This window comes from Balaenoptera physalus (genome assembly GCF_965194825.1).
Source record: "Balaenoptera physalus genome assembly, chromosome: 11".
In the NCBI taxonomy this organism is placed as follows: domain Eukaryota; kingdom Metazoa; phylum Chordata; class Mammalia; order Artiodactyla; family Balaenopteridae; genus Balaenoptera; species Balaenoptera physalus.
Window position 1 is genome coordinate 37,148,554 of NC_138896.1, and position 15,696 is coordinate 37,164,249.

The 15,696-nt window shown below is 39.3% G+C and overlaps 1 protein-coding gene and 1 long non-coding RNA gene across 3 annotated transcripts in view; both read right to left on the reverse strand.

Moving 5' to 3' along the window:
* The window catches only part of ZFAND3 (zinc finger AN1-type containing 3), a 329,704-nt gene that overhangs the window by 146,743 nt on the left and 167,265 nt on the right, over positions 1–15,696 (reverse strand). The window lies entirely within an intron of this gene.
* LOC309637647 lies at positions 3,466–9,906 on the reverse strand. Its single transcript, XR_014250720.1, has 2 exons — positions 6,080–9,906; positions 3,466–5,719 (listed from the first exon to the last, which is right to left on the reverse strand). It is a non-coding gene; the product is annotated as an uncharacterized lncRNA (long non-coding RNA).

The following is a 15,696-nucleotide window of genomic DNA, read 5'->3' on the forward strand; positions in this document are numbered from 1 at the left end:
TAAGAAAACAGCATAACTCAACCTCTTTTATATGCAAAATGACTTTACAAGGAAAATAACACATTTTACTCTGCAAATTTACTTCTCCCTACCTAATTAACATTATAATAAAGGTACTGCTGGGCATAAACTAACTCATGAGGTTCAAGAGTGTATCTGACCCGCTTCTGGGAATTTATCCTATAGAAATAATTCAACAGAAGAATACTGTTCTGTGTAGAAAAATATTCATTATTTCATTATGTATAATAATGAAAAACTGAAAACAACCAGAACAGTCCCAAAGTAGGGAAACAGACAGCAAATGTGGATAAGTTAGGTCAGAGGCATAATATATAACAATTCAAAATAATTTTAAAAACAGAACTATGTGAAATGTCTGATACAATGACAAAGAAATAGTAGAATGTAAAATCACAAATACAATTACACATTGCAAAAATATGTGTATTTATGGAAAAATTGATTTAGGTAATGAAATTAACCACATTTTCCCTTATAATTTTCCTTTTACAATAAAAGTTTGAAGAAAAAAGTTACCTTTACTTTAAATTGAATTTTGCAGGTTCTTCCAAATCATATTTAAAAAAAAAAAAAAAAAAAGAACCTACCGGGGTGGGGGGCGTGCAGAGGATGATTGAGCCCAAGAAATAAAAGTAGTTAAAACATCTGACTTGCCTGGTTTGAATCCAGGCTCTGCCAGCTAAGCTCTATAACTGTGGGACAGTTACTGATCTCTAAGAGTCCCCTATAAAATTTACACTTAAAGTTTATAAATAAAAAAGAAATAAGCGTATAGCAAGTATATGATAAATGTTAGCAGTTATTACTTCACTGCTATATATGCTCATCAGGTAACAGTGTTGAAGAGAAATACTGTGAAGACTATCAATATAATCTTAAAGCAGCACATATTTTGTGTCGATTATTTGTCTGGTGTTGGCAAGACTACAACTTTTGAAAATCTGCTCTTAAATTTTTTTTTCTAGGGACTTCCTTGGTGGCACAGTGGTTAAGAATCCGCCTGCCAATGCAGGGGACACGGTTTCGAGACCTGGTCCAGGAAGATCCCACATGCCGTGGAGCAACTAAGCCCGTGCGCCACAACTACTGAGCCTGCTCTAAAACCCTCGAGCCACAACTACTGAAGCCCACGCGCCTAGAGCCCGTGCTCCGCAACAAGAGAAGCCACTGCAATGAGAAGCCTGCGCACCGCAACCAAGACTAGTCCCGCTCGCCACACTAGAGAAAGTCGGTGCGCAGCAACAAAGACCCAACGCAGCCAAAAATAAAAAATTAATCAACTAATTAAAAAAATTTTTTTCTATAAAATAAGAACCCATTGGTTTAAAATATTTTTAATTAGAATTATTCATTTGATAGTATCCTGCAAAAAAAATACCTACTGACTTTTTAATATTTCAAACACATATTTACTCATTTTACTTGTTAGTTGTGTTTGTTTTACTTTTTGTGCTCATTAAAAGGCTTTTTATAAAATAAAATTTCATTCGGGGAAGGGCCTCTGCTTTACTCATCTTAGGATTTCCCCCAGCAAAGTAAACAACATATACTGTCAACATTCAATAAATATTTATCAATTGAATTCTTTAAACATTTTTTATTCCCACTGCAAAATTAAATTATGCAACATCTGGCTAAGGAACAGGTATCACTGCACATTCCTAATGCAATTTTCCAAAAGGAAATGCCTTTCTCATTAACAGAAACCCAGAAATAATGTGCACAAGAAACAAACAGAACGGGGCAATCTAGAATTCAACTGCATTCATACATAGCTTGGGCTGCTAAAGGCAACTAAGGTTGAGAATTTAATGTCTGAAGACAGTAAGTCCTCCTAAAACCCTTGCCCCTACAATTGCGAATGAGACTGATACCCAAGATAGAAGTTTCCCTCACCTTAAGAAAGGTGAGAGAAATAAATTCCAACTGAGTAAATCACCTAAAAAGGAAGGAAAAAATCTGGTTAAAAGGACCTGCCAAGAGCCAACAGCTGCGTTTCTGCCCTTGATACAGCACACTGCATCAACAGACCTAATATCCTCACACAGGTGTCTCCAGCATGTCACCTTCCCACTTCTACCCTTACCTTTTACTCTCATTTATTCAAAGCTGTTCAACTGCCACACCACTTGCCAGCAACAAAGGCAGTTAGAACCGCTTTATCAGCTAGAGACAACATTCTAGAACACTATCATTAGGATCACCCCTCCTCTCTGAGATAGGAAACCTTGGGGGTGGCCACTATTGTACACCAGTCTGCTTGCAGAACCTGTCTGAAGTCTAGCCACTAAGGCTGAATGTTAACAAAGCACAGAACAGCACCAGCAAAAATCTGGCCCTAAAAATCTACCTTGGTAAATCTTCATTGTTTCAAATTATGCTAATGAGCCACAAGATATAACAAACTGCTTAATCCATCCTGATTTGTAACTGAGCAGCTGTGTTTTATTGATGGAAATTGGAAGGTAAGAGTTACCAATCATATATTTAATATTATAATGGCATCTACATTGTATTTGATAAGTACAGACACCCTGAAGAAGAAGTACCCTACACCCTGCCAAGCACACAATGTCAAAACAGCGAAAAATGTTAAGACTCCAGCTTATAATTAGTCATTCTACTGCCAGGGAGGTGATGGCAGGCAATTTCTGTGGGAAAAGTAATGCCTGAGCTTGGAATAAGCAGTCCTTCTCTATCAAAGAAGTGGACACTTAAGAACTGCCTCAGCCTGCTCATAAATATTCCTGTTCACTCAGAGCCAGGCACCAGGTGATCTACCTAATCTAACAGATTTCCTAGTAGAAGGAAATGCAAGAAAAATAAAATGAAAGAAAGAAAAAGTGTTTTCTCATTTCCACGGTCCAGTATGGGAAGTAAGCCACCTGTCCTCTTAAGACACTTTAGGATTTTCCCTCCAGGGGCTTTTAAGCTCTTTGCTCCATCTTTGGAATCATTACATTGTAATCATTATACAAGTATCATTATTTTCTAACAGAAGCCAACACACATACCATCCCACTTGTTCTGTGAACCACACACACACAATTCTAGTAAGTAAATGTAAAATGCAAAAAGTTAGAAATCAAATTCTCTCACTGGTTCTACGGCATACCCTGTTTCTGTAGTAGTTCAATAATGACTTACCTTTACTGGTGACATTCATTCTTTAAAGGAGGATTTCCATGTCTTTACCAAAAAATGAAAATATCATGAGCAGCCCCAAAAGAGTTCAGAATTACATGAGGGAGGGAGGGAGGGAGGAAGGAAGGAGAAAGAAAAGAAGAAAGAGAAAAACACTACCATATTGTGCTCTGCAATGCATATATTTTTAAGCTAATCATTACTATGGGACAATTTCGATTTGGTTAGGTTGAAGACAAGCTATTAAGTAACTGAGAAAACACTTTTTTTTAAAACTTCAAAGCTGAATTCCTAAGCTTTTAAAGAAAATGGATAGATCTGCACAAGCACTTTATTGTTATTGATAATAATAAACAGCCCGTGTTGCCAAAAATTTGAATAAAGAAAAGTATCGTTAAAAATAAACTCATTTGTTAAAGGTTAACAAAAATGAGCAATAGCTGTATTTCTAACTCTATGGTTTCATTAGGCTTAGGATCACATAACAAAGACAAAAAAGTGTGTCTTAGGCTAATAAATATCCAAATTTTCTTTCTAGATTGATAAAACACTTCTTGCACGTATAAAATTTAATCCAAAGGTGAGCCTGGATCCCACAGATTACTTAGTCACCACAGATGAAAAAATATACATATATAATGAAGCAATCTAGTAGTCACCAACTTGGGCAAGTGATCAAACTTAGCTACTAGTACCAAGAGTAGCACGATGTAACTTTGTGGAACACCTGAAGAAGTATATGTCATCTACTGTACAAAGCAATTCCTGCAAAATAAAGTTTAAGCTGAATTTAATTATGAGGGAACCAATCAGATAAATCTGGAATACTGAACAGTGTAGAATTTGACCAAGACTCAGATTCTTCCAAAAAAGAATTTTTTTAAGTCAGGAAAAACAAAGAAATAAACCAAAAAATGGCAGAGAAACCACTGTGGATTAAAATAAAGAGACATAATCAAATGCTTTACCCTTGACTGGATCCTGGATTAAAAACAGTATTTTAAAAACTGCTAAAAAAAAAAATGGGGGGACAATTAGGGAAATCTGAATCGAGACTGTGTATTAACTGTTATGAAACTGTTGATACTTTTCTTAGGTATGATAATACTATTGTGGTAACGGAAAAGGATATCCTTATTCTTAGGAAGCGCATGCTAAAGAACTTAGGGATAAAGTGTCAGGGTTACTGCAACCTGCATGCAGCAAGGTAGCAAAGAAATAGAAGAAAAGCTGGTTGGTCTAAGTGAAAAATATACAAATATTCATTGCTCTAGTCTTTTAGCTCTTCTGTAGTTTGAAATTTGTAAACTATAAAGTTGGGAGAAAGGAAGAATGGGTGTGGGGGCTTCCATGTTTTCATCCAACTGCAGTACTGTGCTTTGCTTATATCCCCAAAGAACACCCACATCATCATTACTTTTCTCTCAGCACCAAAGATGATAAATTAAATGCTGATGTATGATAAGCAGCACAGATATAAATTTTTTTTTGCAAGTAGAGGAAATGCTGCCTAAAAAAACAAAAAAAAACAAAAAACAAATTCAGAAGAGAGAGCCCTTCAAGGGTGAGTGAATTTTAAAAAGCCTAGTCTAGGACTTCCCTGGTGGCGCAGTGGTTAAGAATCCACCTGCCAATGCAGGGGACACGAGTTCAAGCCCTGGTCTGGGAAGATGCCACATGCCATGGAGCAACTAAACCAGTGCGCCACAACTACTGAGCCTGCGCTCTAGAGCCCACGGGCCACAACGACTGAAGCCCGCATGCCTAGAGCCCGTGCTCTGCAACAAGAGAAGCCACTGCAATGAGAAGCCCGGGAAACATAACAAAGAGTAGCCCCCGCTCACCGCAACTAGAGAAAGTCTGCGCACCACAACGAAGACCCAATGCAGCCAAAAATAAATAATAAATAAATTTTTTTTAAAAAAAGCCTAGTCTAAGAAACAACAAAGTTCCCAAACCTTATTACATAAGTTAAAAGAAAAGCCCCAATCAACTTCAAGAAAGCCAGTCAGCAAGAGTAGTAAAATATTTTCAAAAAATGTAAATCATATTGCCCATTTATAAATTTAAAGGCTTTATCAAACATGATTTATCACCATGGGCAAGAAAATCTTAACATTTCATTTGTTTATCTTCAAATGAGTTAAGTGTGAAAAGAATACAAAACAAATACAAAAAGTTTAATAACCAGAAATCTTTTTTCTAGTAGGATTTCATTACGTTGCTTACAATATGTAAAAGAAGATGAAGAACAATCTTTGAAAAATACAGAACTCCAAAAGAGGATCTGTGAAGAATAAGAAAACTGTGCTGCACACATACTAGGAACTCAAATATTTGCTAAATGAATACTTACAGAAGACAAAAAAACAACATACACCTTTAAAATGTGCTACTGTGTCCAGTAAAATAGGGGCATGTGAAAAAAAAATTCTCTACTTAAGATTACAACATTGCAATTATCAGATATATATAGTATACCCTAGCAAAATCCTAGCAAACAAAACTGGCACAGTGGCTGTTTGAAGTAGTATATTTATTCTGTCAAAACCTAATCACAGGGCTTCCCTGGTGGCGCAGTGGTTGAGAATCTGCCTGCCAATTCAGGGGACATGGGTTCGAGCCCTGGTCTGGGAAGATCCCACATGCCGCGGAGCGGCTGGGCCCGTGAGCCGTGATTACTGAGCCTGCGCGTCTGGGGCCTGTGCTCCGCAACAAGAGAGGCCGCGAGAGTGAGTGAGAGGCCCATGCACCGCGATGAAGAGTGGCCCCCACTTGCCGCAACTAGAGAAAGCTCTCGCACAGAAACGAAGACCCAACACAGCCAAAAATAAATTAATTAATTAATTAAAAAATAAAAAATAAAAAAATAACATCAGGAAATTCAATCTCAGCTTTAAAAAAAAAAAACCTAATCACAAGGGAGAGGAGTCAAGATGGCAGTGTGGGAAGACTCAGAGTTAGCCTCTCCCCACAACTAGGGCACCTTATGGCCTTTAGTGGGGGACTATGACCCCTAAGGAGACGGGAGGAACCTCAGAGTGACGTAGGGGGACTGAAGCGGGGGAGGAGGAGTGGAGGCCGACAAGATCGGTGCACCTGAGGCAGGAGAGATCAGGAGAGGCAGGTGGGAGGGACTCTCTAGGAAGAGCGGGAAAGGAACAGAGGGTGATTACCTGGCCCACTCGGGCAGGGAGCTTGCTGAGCTCCCAAGCCAGTTCCCCCACCTCCAAAGCCCCACGCAGGCCATGTGGATCCTGGGGGGCAAAGGAGGGAGGCAGGGAAAATAATGAGTGGCAGGTGGGAGGGGCCATCCAGGAGGAGCGGAAGAGAAGCAGAGGTCGTTTGCCCGGCCCACTTGGGCCCAGGGAGCCTGCTGAGCTCCCAGGGCAATCCCCTGCCCTCCAAAGCCCAATCCAGGTCATGTGGGTCCTTGTGGGCATAGAAAGGAGGCTGAGGGGAGAACAGGAGAGGCAGGTGAGAGGGGACTCCAGGAGGAGTGGGTGAGGAGTGGAGGGCGATTGCCCCGCCCACTCAGGCACGAGGAGCCTGCTGAAGTCCCAGGCCACTCCCCTGCCCTCCAAGCCACACCCCCACGCCACCACCCCCACCCTGGACCGTACTGGTCCTGGGGGCATAGGAGGGAGGCGGGGGAGATCAGGAGAGGCAGGTGGGAAAGGTCCTCCCAGACCCCAGATCAGAGGAGCAGGAGACGAGAGGAGGGCATTTGCCCTGCCCACTCGAGCCCAGGAAGCCTGCTGGGCACCCAGCTGAGGTCCCCTGCCCTCTGAGACCAGGGGTGGGGGGCATGCCTGGGCCCCTTCTGTTCCTTGAGCCTAAGCCCCAGCCCCCACAGCCCCCAGGGCCTTTTCCAGCCCTGTGGGTCCTGAGCATTGGCCCCACCCACCACCCAAACCTCACCCTTGCTTAGGCCCTGCCTCCCCCCACCATTTTTCTTTTCCCTCCTCCTCTTTTTTACTATAGTGGTACTGATGTACATTCCAGTTGTTGATTCATCTATATTTTTTATTTTTACATTCTTGCTAGCATATCTGTTTGCTTCCTAGTCTAATTTTATTTTCCACTTTGTTATTGTTTTCTCTCTCTCTCTTTTTTTTTTTTTTGGCACCCCCGGCGACTTGCAGGATGTTGATTTGCAAGCCTGGGTCGGGCGGAAGCTCCTGAGTGGGAGCTACAAGTCCGAACCACTGCACTAACAGAGAATCTCAGACACCAGGGAATGTTCATCGGAGTGAGGTCTCATAGAGTTCCTCATCTCAGCACCAAGACCCAGCTCTACCCAATAGCCTACAAACGCCGGTGTTGGAAGCCTCAGGCCAAACAACCAGTAAAACAGGAACACAATCCCACTCATAAAATTTTTAAAAATAAACGAGACGGCAAAAAATATGTCACAGATGAAGGAGCACAGTAAAAACCTACAAGACCAAATAAATGAAGAGGAAACAGGCAATCTACCTGAAAAAGAATTCAGAGTAGTGATAGTAAAGATGATCCAGAACCTCAAAAATAGAATGGAAGCACAGATTGAGAAAATACAAGAAATGTTTAACAAATATCTAGAAGAACTAAAGAACAAACAAAGATGAACAACACAATAAGTGAAATGAAAAATACACTAGAAGGAATTAAAAACAGAATAACAGAGGCAGAAGCACGAATAAGTGAGCTGGAAGACAAAATGGTGGAAATAACTGCCAAGGAGCAGAATAAAGAGAAAACAATGAAAAGAATTGAAGACAATCTCAGAGACCTCTGGTACAACACTAAATGCATAAACATTCGAATTATAGGGGTCCCAGAAGAAGAAAAAAAGAAAGAGTCTGAGAAAATATTTGAAGAGATTACAGTGGAAAACGTCCTTAACATGGGAAAGGAAATAGTCACCCAACTCCAGGAAGCACGGAGTGTCTCATACAGGATAAACCCTATGAAAAACACACCAAGACACACAGTAATCAAACTAACAAAAATTAAATTCAAAGAAAAAATATTAAAAGCAGCAAAGGAAAAACAAAACATAACATACAAAGGAATCCCCATACGGTTATCAGCTGATTTTTCAGTGGAAACTCTGCAGCCCAGAAAGGAGTGGCAGGATATACTTAAAGTGATAAAAGGGAAAAACCTACAACCAAGATTACTCTACCCGGCAAGGATCTCATTTAGATTCGACAGAGAAATTAAAACCTGTACAGACAAGCGAAAGCTAAGAGAATTCAGCGCCACCAAACCAGCTCTACAACAAATGCTAAAGGAACTTCTCTAAGTGAAAACACAAGAGAAGAAAAGGACCTACAAAAACAAACCCAAAACAATTAAGAAAATGGTCATAGGAACATACATATCAATAATTACCTTAAACGTGACTGGATTAAATGCTCCACCCAAAAGACACAGGCTTGCTGAATGGATACAAAGACAAGACCCATATAAATGCTGTCTACAAGAGACCCACTTCAGACCTAGGGACACATTCAGACTGAAAGTGAGGGGATGGAAAAAGATATTCAATGCAAATGCAAATCAAAAGAAAGCTGGAGTAGCAATACTCATAACAGATAAAATAGACTTAAAAATAAAGAATGTTACAAGAGACAAGGAAGGACACTACATAATGTTCAAGGGATCAATCCAAGAAGACATAACAATTATAAATATATATGCACCCAACATAGGAGTACCTAAATATATAAGGCAACTGCTGACAGCTATAAAAGAGGAAATCGACAGTAACACAATAATAGTGGGGGACTTTAACACCTCACTTACACCAATGGACAGATCATCCAGACAGACAATAAGAAAACACAAGCTTTAAATGACACAATATACCAGATAGATTCCATTGATATTTATAGGACATTCCATCCAAAAACAGCAGATTACACTTTCTTCTCAAGTGCGCATGGAACATTCTCCAGGATAGATCACATCTTGGGTCACAAATCAAGCCTCAGTAAATTTAAGAAAATTGAAATCATATCAAGCATCTTTTCTGACCACAACATTATGAGATTAGAAATCAATTACACGGAAAACAACGTAAAAATCACAACACATGGAGGCTAAACAATACGTTACTAAATAACCAAGAGATCACTGAAGAAATCAAAGAGGAAATCAAAAAATACCTAGAGACAAAATGATAATGAAAACATGATGATCCAAAACCTATGGGATGCAGCAAGAGCAGTTCTAAGAGGGAAGGTTATAGCTATACAAGCCTACCTCAAGAAACAAGAAAAATCTCAAGTAAACAATCTAACCTTAAACCCAAAGGAATAGAGAAAGAAGAAAAAACAAAACCCAAAGTTAACAGAAGGAAAGAAATCACAAAGATCAGAGCAGAAATAAATGAAATAGAAACAAAGAAAACAATAGCAAAGATCAATAAAACTAAAAGCTGGTTCTTTGAGAAGATAAACAAAATTGATAAACCCTTAGCCAGACTCATCAAGAAAAAGAGGGAGAGGATTCAAATCAATAAAATTAGAAATGAAAAAGAAGAAGTTACAACAGACACCACAGAAATACAAAGCATCCTAAGAGACTACTACAAGCAACTATATGCCAATAAAATGGAAAACCATGAAAAAATGAACAAATTCTTGGAAAGGTACAATTTTCCAAGACTGAACCAGGAAGAATTAGAAAATACAAACACACCTATCACAAGTAATGAAATTGAAACCGTAATTTAAAATCTTCCAACAAACAAAAGTCCAGGATCAGATGGCTTCACGGGCGAATTCTATCAAACATTTAGAGAAGACCTAACACTCATCCTTCTCAAACTCTTCCAAAAAACTGCAGAGGGAGAAACACTCCCAAATTCATTCTACACAGCCACCATCACCCTGATACCAAAACCAGAAAAAGATATCACAAAAAAAGAAAATTACAGGCCAATATCACCGATGAACATAGATGCAAAAATCCTGAACAAAATACTAGCAAACAAAATCCAACAACACATTAAAAGGATCATACACCATGATCAAGTGGGATTTATCCCAGGGATGCAAGGATTCTTCAGTATACACAAATCAATCAATGTGATACACCACATTAACAAATTAAGAAATAAAAACCATATGATCATCTCAATAGATGCAGAAAAGGCTTTTGACAAAATTCAACACCCATTTATGATAAAAACTCTCCAGAAAACGGGCATAAAGGGACCCTACTTCAACATAATAAAGACCATATAGGACAAACCCACAGCAAGCATCATACTCAATAGTGAAAAACTGAAAGCATTTCCCATAGGATCAGCAACAAGACAAGGATGTCCACTCTCACCACTATTATTCAACATAGTTTTGGAAGTCCTAGCCACAGCAATCAGAGAAGAAAAAGAAATAAAAGGAATACAAATTGGAAAAGAAGAAGTAAAACTGTCACTATTTACTGATGCCATGATACTATACATAGAAAACCCTAAAGATGCCACCAGAAAACTACTAGAACTACTCAATGAATTTGGTAAGGTTGCAGGATAGAAAATTATTGCACAGAAATCTCTGGCATTCCTATACCCCATAAATAAAAAATCAGAAAGAGAAATTAAGGAAACACTCCCATCTACCATTGCAACAAAAAGAATAAAATACCTAGGAATAAACCTGCCTAAGGAGGTGAAAGACTTGTACTCAGAAAACTACAAAACACTGATGAAAGAAATTAAAGATGACATAAACAGATGGAGAAATATACCATGCTCTTGGATTGGAAGAATCAATATTGTGAAAATGACTATATTACCCAAAGCAATCTACAGATTCAATGCAATCCCTATCAAACTACCAAAGCCATTCTTCACAGAATTAGAACAAAAAACCTTACAATTCGTATGGAAACACAAAAGACCCCGAATAGCCAAAGTAATCTTGAGAAAGAAAAACGGAGTTGGAGGAATCAGACTCCATGACTTCAAACTATACCACAAAGCTACAGTAATCAAGACACTATGGTAGTGGCACAAAAACAGAAATATAGATCAATGGTACAGGATAGAATGCCCATAGATAAACCCACGCACCTATGGTCAACTAATTTATGACAAAGGAGGCAAGAAATACAATGGAGAGAAGACAGTCTCTTCAATAAGTGGTGCTGGGAAAACTGGACAGCTACATGTAAAAGAATGAAATTAGAACACTCCCTAACACCATACACAAAAATAAACTCAAAATGGATTAAACACTTAAATGTAAGGCCAGACACTATAAAACTTTTAGAGGAAAACATAGGAAAAACACTCTGACATAAACCACAGCAAGATCTTTTTTGACCCACCTCCTAGAGTAACATAAAGAAAAACAAAAATTTTTAAATGGGACTTAATTAAACTTAAAAGCTTTTGCACAGCAAAGGAAACCACAAAGAAGACAAAAAGACAACCCTCAGAATGGGAGAAAATATTTCCAAATGAAACAACAAAGGATTAATTTCGAAAATATATAAATAGCTCATGGAGCTCAATATCAAAAAAACAAACAACCCAATCCAAAAATGGGCAGAAGACCTAAATAGACATTTCTCCAAAGAAGATATACAGATTGCCAACAAACATATGAAAGGATGCTCAACATCAGTAATCATTAGAGAAATGCAAATCAAAACTACAATGAGGTATCACCTCACACCAGTCAGAATGGCCATCATCAAAAAAATCTACAAACAATAAATGCTGGAGAGGGTGTGGAGAAAAGGGAACCCTCTTGCACTGTTGGTGGGAATGTAAATTGATACAGCCACTATGGAGAACAGTATGGAGGGTCCTTAAAGAACTAAAAGTAGAACTACCATACGACCCAGCAATCCCACTACTGGGCATATACCCTGAGAAAACCGTAGTTCAAAAAGAGTCATGTACCACAATGTTCATTGCAGCTCTATTTACCACAGCCAGGACCTGGAAGCAACCTAAGTGTCCATCGACAGATGAATGGATAAAGAAGATGTGGCACATATATACAATGGAATATTACTCAGCCATAAAAAGAAACGAAATTGAGTTATTTGTAGTGAGGTGGATGGACCTAGAGTCTGTCATACAGAATGAAGTAAGTCAGAAAGAGGAAAACAAATACTGTATGCTAACATATATATATGGAATCTAAAAAAAAAAAAATGGTTGCAAAGAACCTAGGGGCAGGACAGGAGTAAAGACACAGACCTACTAGAGAATGGACTTGAGGACACGGGGAGGGAGAAGGGTAAGCTTGGACAAAGTGAGAGAGTGGCATGGACATACATACACTACCAAATGTAAAATCGATAGCTAGTGAGAAGCAGCCGCACAGCACAGGGAGATCAGCTCAGTGCTTTCTGACCACCTAGAGGGGTGGGATAGGAAGGGTGGGAGGGAGGGAGACGCAAGAGGGAAGAGATATGAAGATATATGTATAGGTATAGCTGATACACTTTGTTATAAAGCAGAAACTAACACACCATTGTCAAGCAATTATACTCCAATAAAGGTGTTTAAAAAAAAAAAAAGAAACAAAATTGAGTTATTTGTAGTGAGGTGGATGGACCTAGTGTCTGTCATACAGAGTGAGGTAGGTCAGAAAGAGAAAAACCAAATACGGTATGCTGCATATATATGGAATCTTTAAAAAAAAAATGGTACTGATGAACCTAGTTGCAGGGCAGGAATAAAGAGATAGGCATAGAGAATGGACTTGATGACACGGGGTGGGAGGGCGAAGCTGAGGCAAAGTGAGAGTAGCATCGACATATATACACTACCGAATGTAAAACAGTTGGCTGGTGGGAAGCAGCAGCATAGCATAGGGAGATATGCTTGGTGCTTTGCGATGACCTAGAGGGGAGGGATAGGGAGGATGGGAGGGAGGCTCAAGAGGGAGGGGATATGGGGACAAGTGTATGCATATGGCTTTGCTGTGTAACAGAAACTAACACAGTATTGTGAAGCAATTATACTCCAATAAAGACCTATTTAAAAAAAAAAAAAAAACCCAATCACAAGTCCTAAGGGGATCTTCCTTCACAAGGAAGAGCCTCCACAGACACACAGAAGGGGCTGAGTTCTAGAAACCAATGACAAGACATGCTTTTAAGAATCAGGGCTATTCCTTGTAACTCTGACGGTTCCCACAGCCACTCTTTCAGCGAGAAATACTCAAGCCTGCAGAACTTACAAGACATTGGGTTCTAATGAAGCCAGCTATCCTTGGTGGAAACTGATTCTCAGGAATACAAACTCTTGTCCCCAGTTCATCTCTTAAGAGACTAAAAAGCCTATACCCAGCTCAAGGACACTTGTCATGACCAGAATCATTCTTTCCACATCAAGTGAAACAACAAGCTTCACTTCCAAGTCTATAACTAATTAGACCAAGAATCAGTACCTGAAGTAAGGCTAGACATAATGAAGAGGCCAGGAAGACCAGGTGAAGAGGAGTTCTGGTTAGACTGGCACTGTCTAAAATAGGTGTCACTGGCCACATGTGGCTATTAGGCACTTGGAATTTGTTCAGTCTGAATTGAGATGTGCTATAAGTATAAAATACACACCAAATTTCAAAGACTTGTTATGAAGAAAAGAATGTAAAATATCTCATTAATAATTTTATATTGATTATATTTTGTAATATTTCATATATATTGGATTAAAATAAAGTTAATTGCACCTTGTTTGTTTTGTTTTGCTTACTTTTTAAAATATGGCTACCAGAAAATTTTCAATTACATGTTGCTCATATTATATTCTTATTGGATAGCACTGGCACTATAACCAAAAAGAGAGCTCGATAAAAGCATCAGCAACTTTATTAGTGGCAATTACCATGTTTCAAGGATATGCTAACGACTTCAAATACAGTATTTCTTTTAGTCTCCTCACAGCTTTAAGAAATACACACCCCGGGACTTCCCTGGTGGTCCAGTGGGTAAGATTCCGTGCTCCCAATGCAGGGGGCCTGGGCTCAATCCCTGGTCAGGAAACTAGATCCCGCATGCATGCTGCAACTAAGAAGCCCGAATGCTGCAACTAGGAAGCCAGCATGCCGCAACTAAAAGATCCTGCATGCGGCAACAAAGATCCCACGTGCTGCAACTAAGACCCGGACAGCCTAAATAAATAAATAAAATAAATATTAAAAAAAAAAAAAAAAACAGAAAGAAATATACACCCTGGTTCAAGGAAAGGAAAATCTGGCTTGTGGGGGAAGGAGAGGAGACAGGAAACGAAACGAAACAAAACCCTACTCCAAATCACAGAGCTACTAAATACCAGAACAGGGATTTGACTTCAAACCTTCTGATTCCAGACCTTAAGTCCTGATCCCCTATGACAAAATGTTGCCCCGGACCAGCAGTATCACCTGAGACCTTGTTAGAAATGAAAGCTCCCAGGCTACACACCAAGCCTAGAGAATAAAACTCTGGAGGTGGGGCTTAGTAGTCTGTATTTTAACAAGCCCTTCAGATGATGCTGATTCAGCCCAAAAGTCTGAGAACTACTAGGGCTTCCCTGGTGACACAGTGGTTAAGAATCTGCCTGCCAATGCAGGGGACACAGGTTCAAGCCCTGGGCCGGGAAGATGACACATGCCAGTGGAGGAACTAAGCCCGTGCGATGCAACTACTGAGCCTGTGCTCTAGAGCCCACGAGCCACAACTACTGAGCCTGCATGCCACAACTACTTAAGCCTGCACACCTAGAGCCCATGCTCCACAACAAGAGAAGCCACGGCAATGAGAAGCCCGCAGCCGCAACGGAGAGTAGCCCCCATTCACCACAACTAGAGAAAGCCCGCACGCAGCAACGAAGACCCAATGCAGCCAGCCAATCAATCAATCAATCAATAAGTAAATAAATAAATAAATAATTTTTTTTTTTTTTTTTTTAAAGTCTGGGAACTACTGTCCTGAGCTATACTGGTAACAGCCAATCAAATCATCCCAAATGAGGATAACAATAAGAAGTCTGAGAAAAGGCTAGTCCCTGTTACTGTGTCTTTTGCTGAAGCTCTTCTTGAGACCTTCTCTATCTGGTAAGCACTGAGACTCTGCAGTAACATCCTGACTTCCCAGAGCATCCCTTCAACAAGCCCATCATCTAGGACAGCTTTTCATTTCATTTAACATCCAGATGGATTGAAGATTTAAATGCAAATAAAAACACAAAAGTACTAGCAAAAATATATATAGTTTTTTTTAATGATATTAGGGTGAAAGCCTAAGTATGACCTAAACTGACACTGTAAAAGACTGATTAACTCAATAATACAACAACAACAACAAAAAATCTGAATTGCACAAAAACACCATGAGCAAGTTTTAAAAACAAAAACAACTGGGGCAGAGTGATTTTCGCAACAAATATCACAAAGGGCTAATTTCTTAATTTATAAAAAGGATCCCTACAAATCAAAAGAAAAAGAACCACCCAAGAGATAAATGCCTCTCCAAATTAACTAATTAAAACAGATGAGTCACAATAAAGAAAATGCAAATGTTAAATTTCAC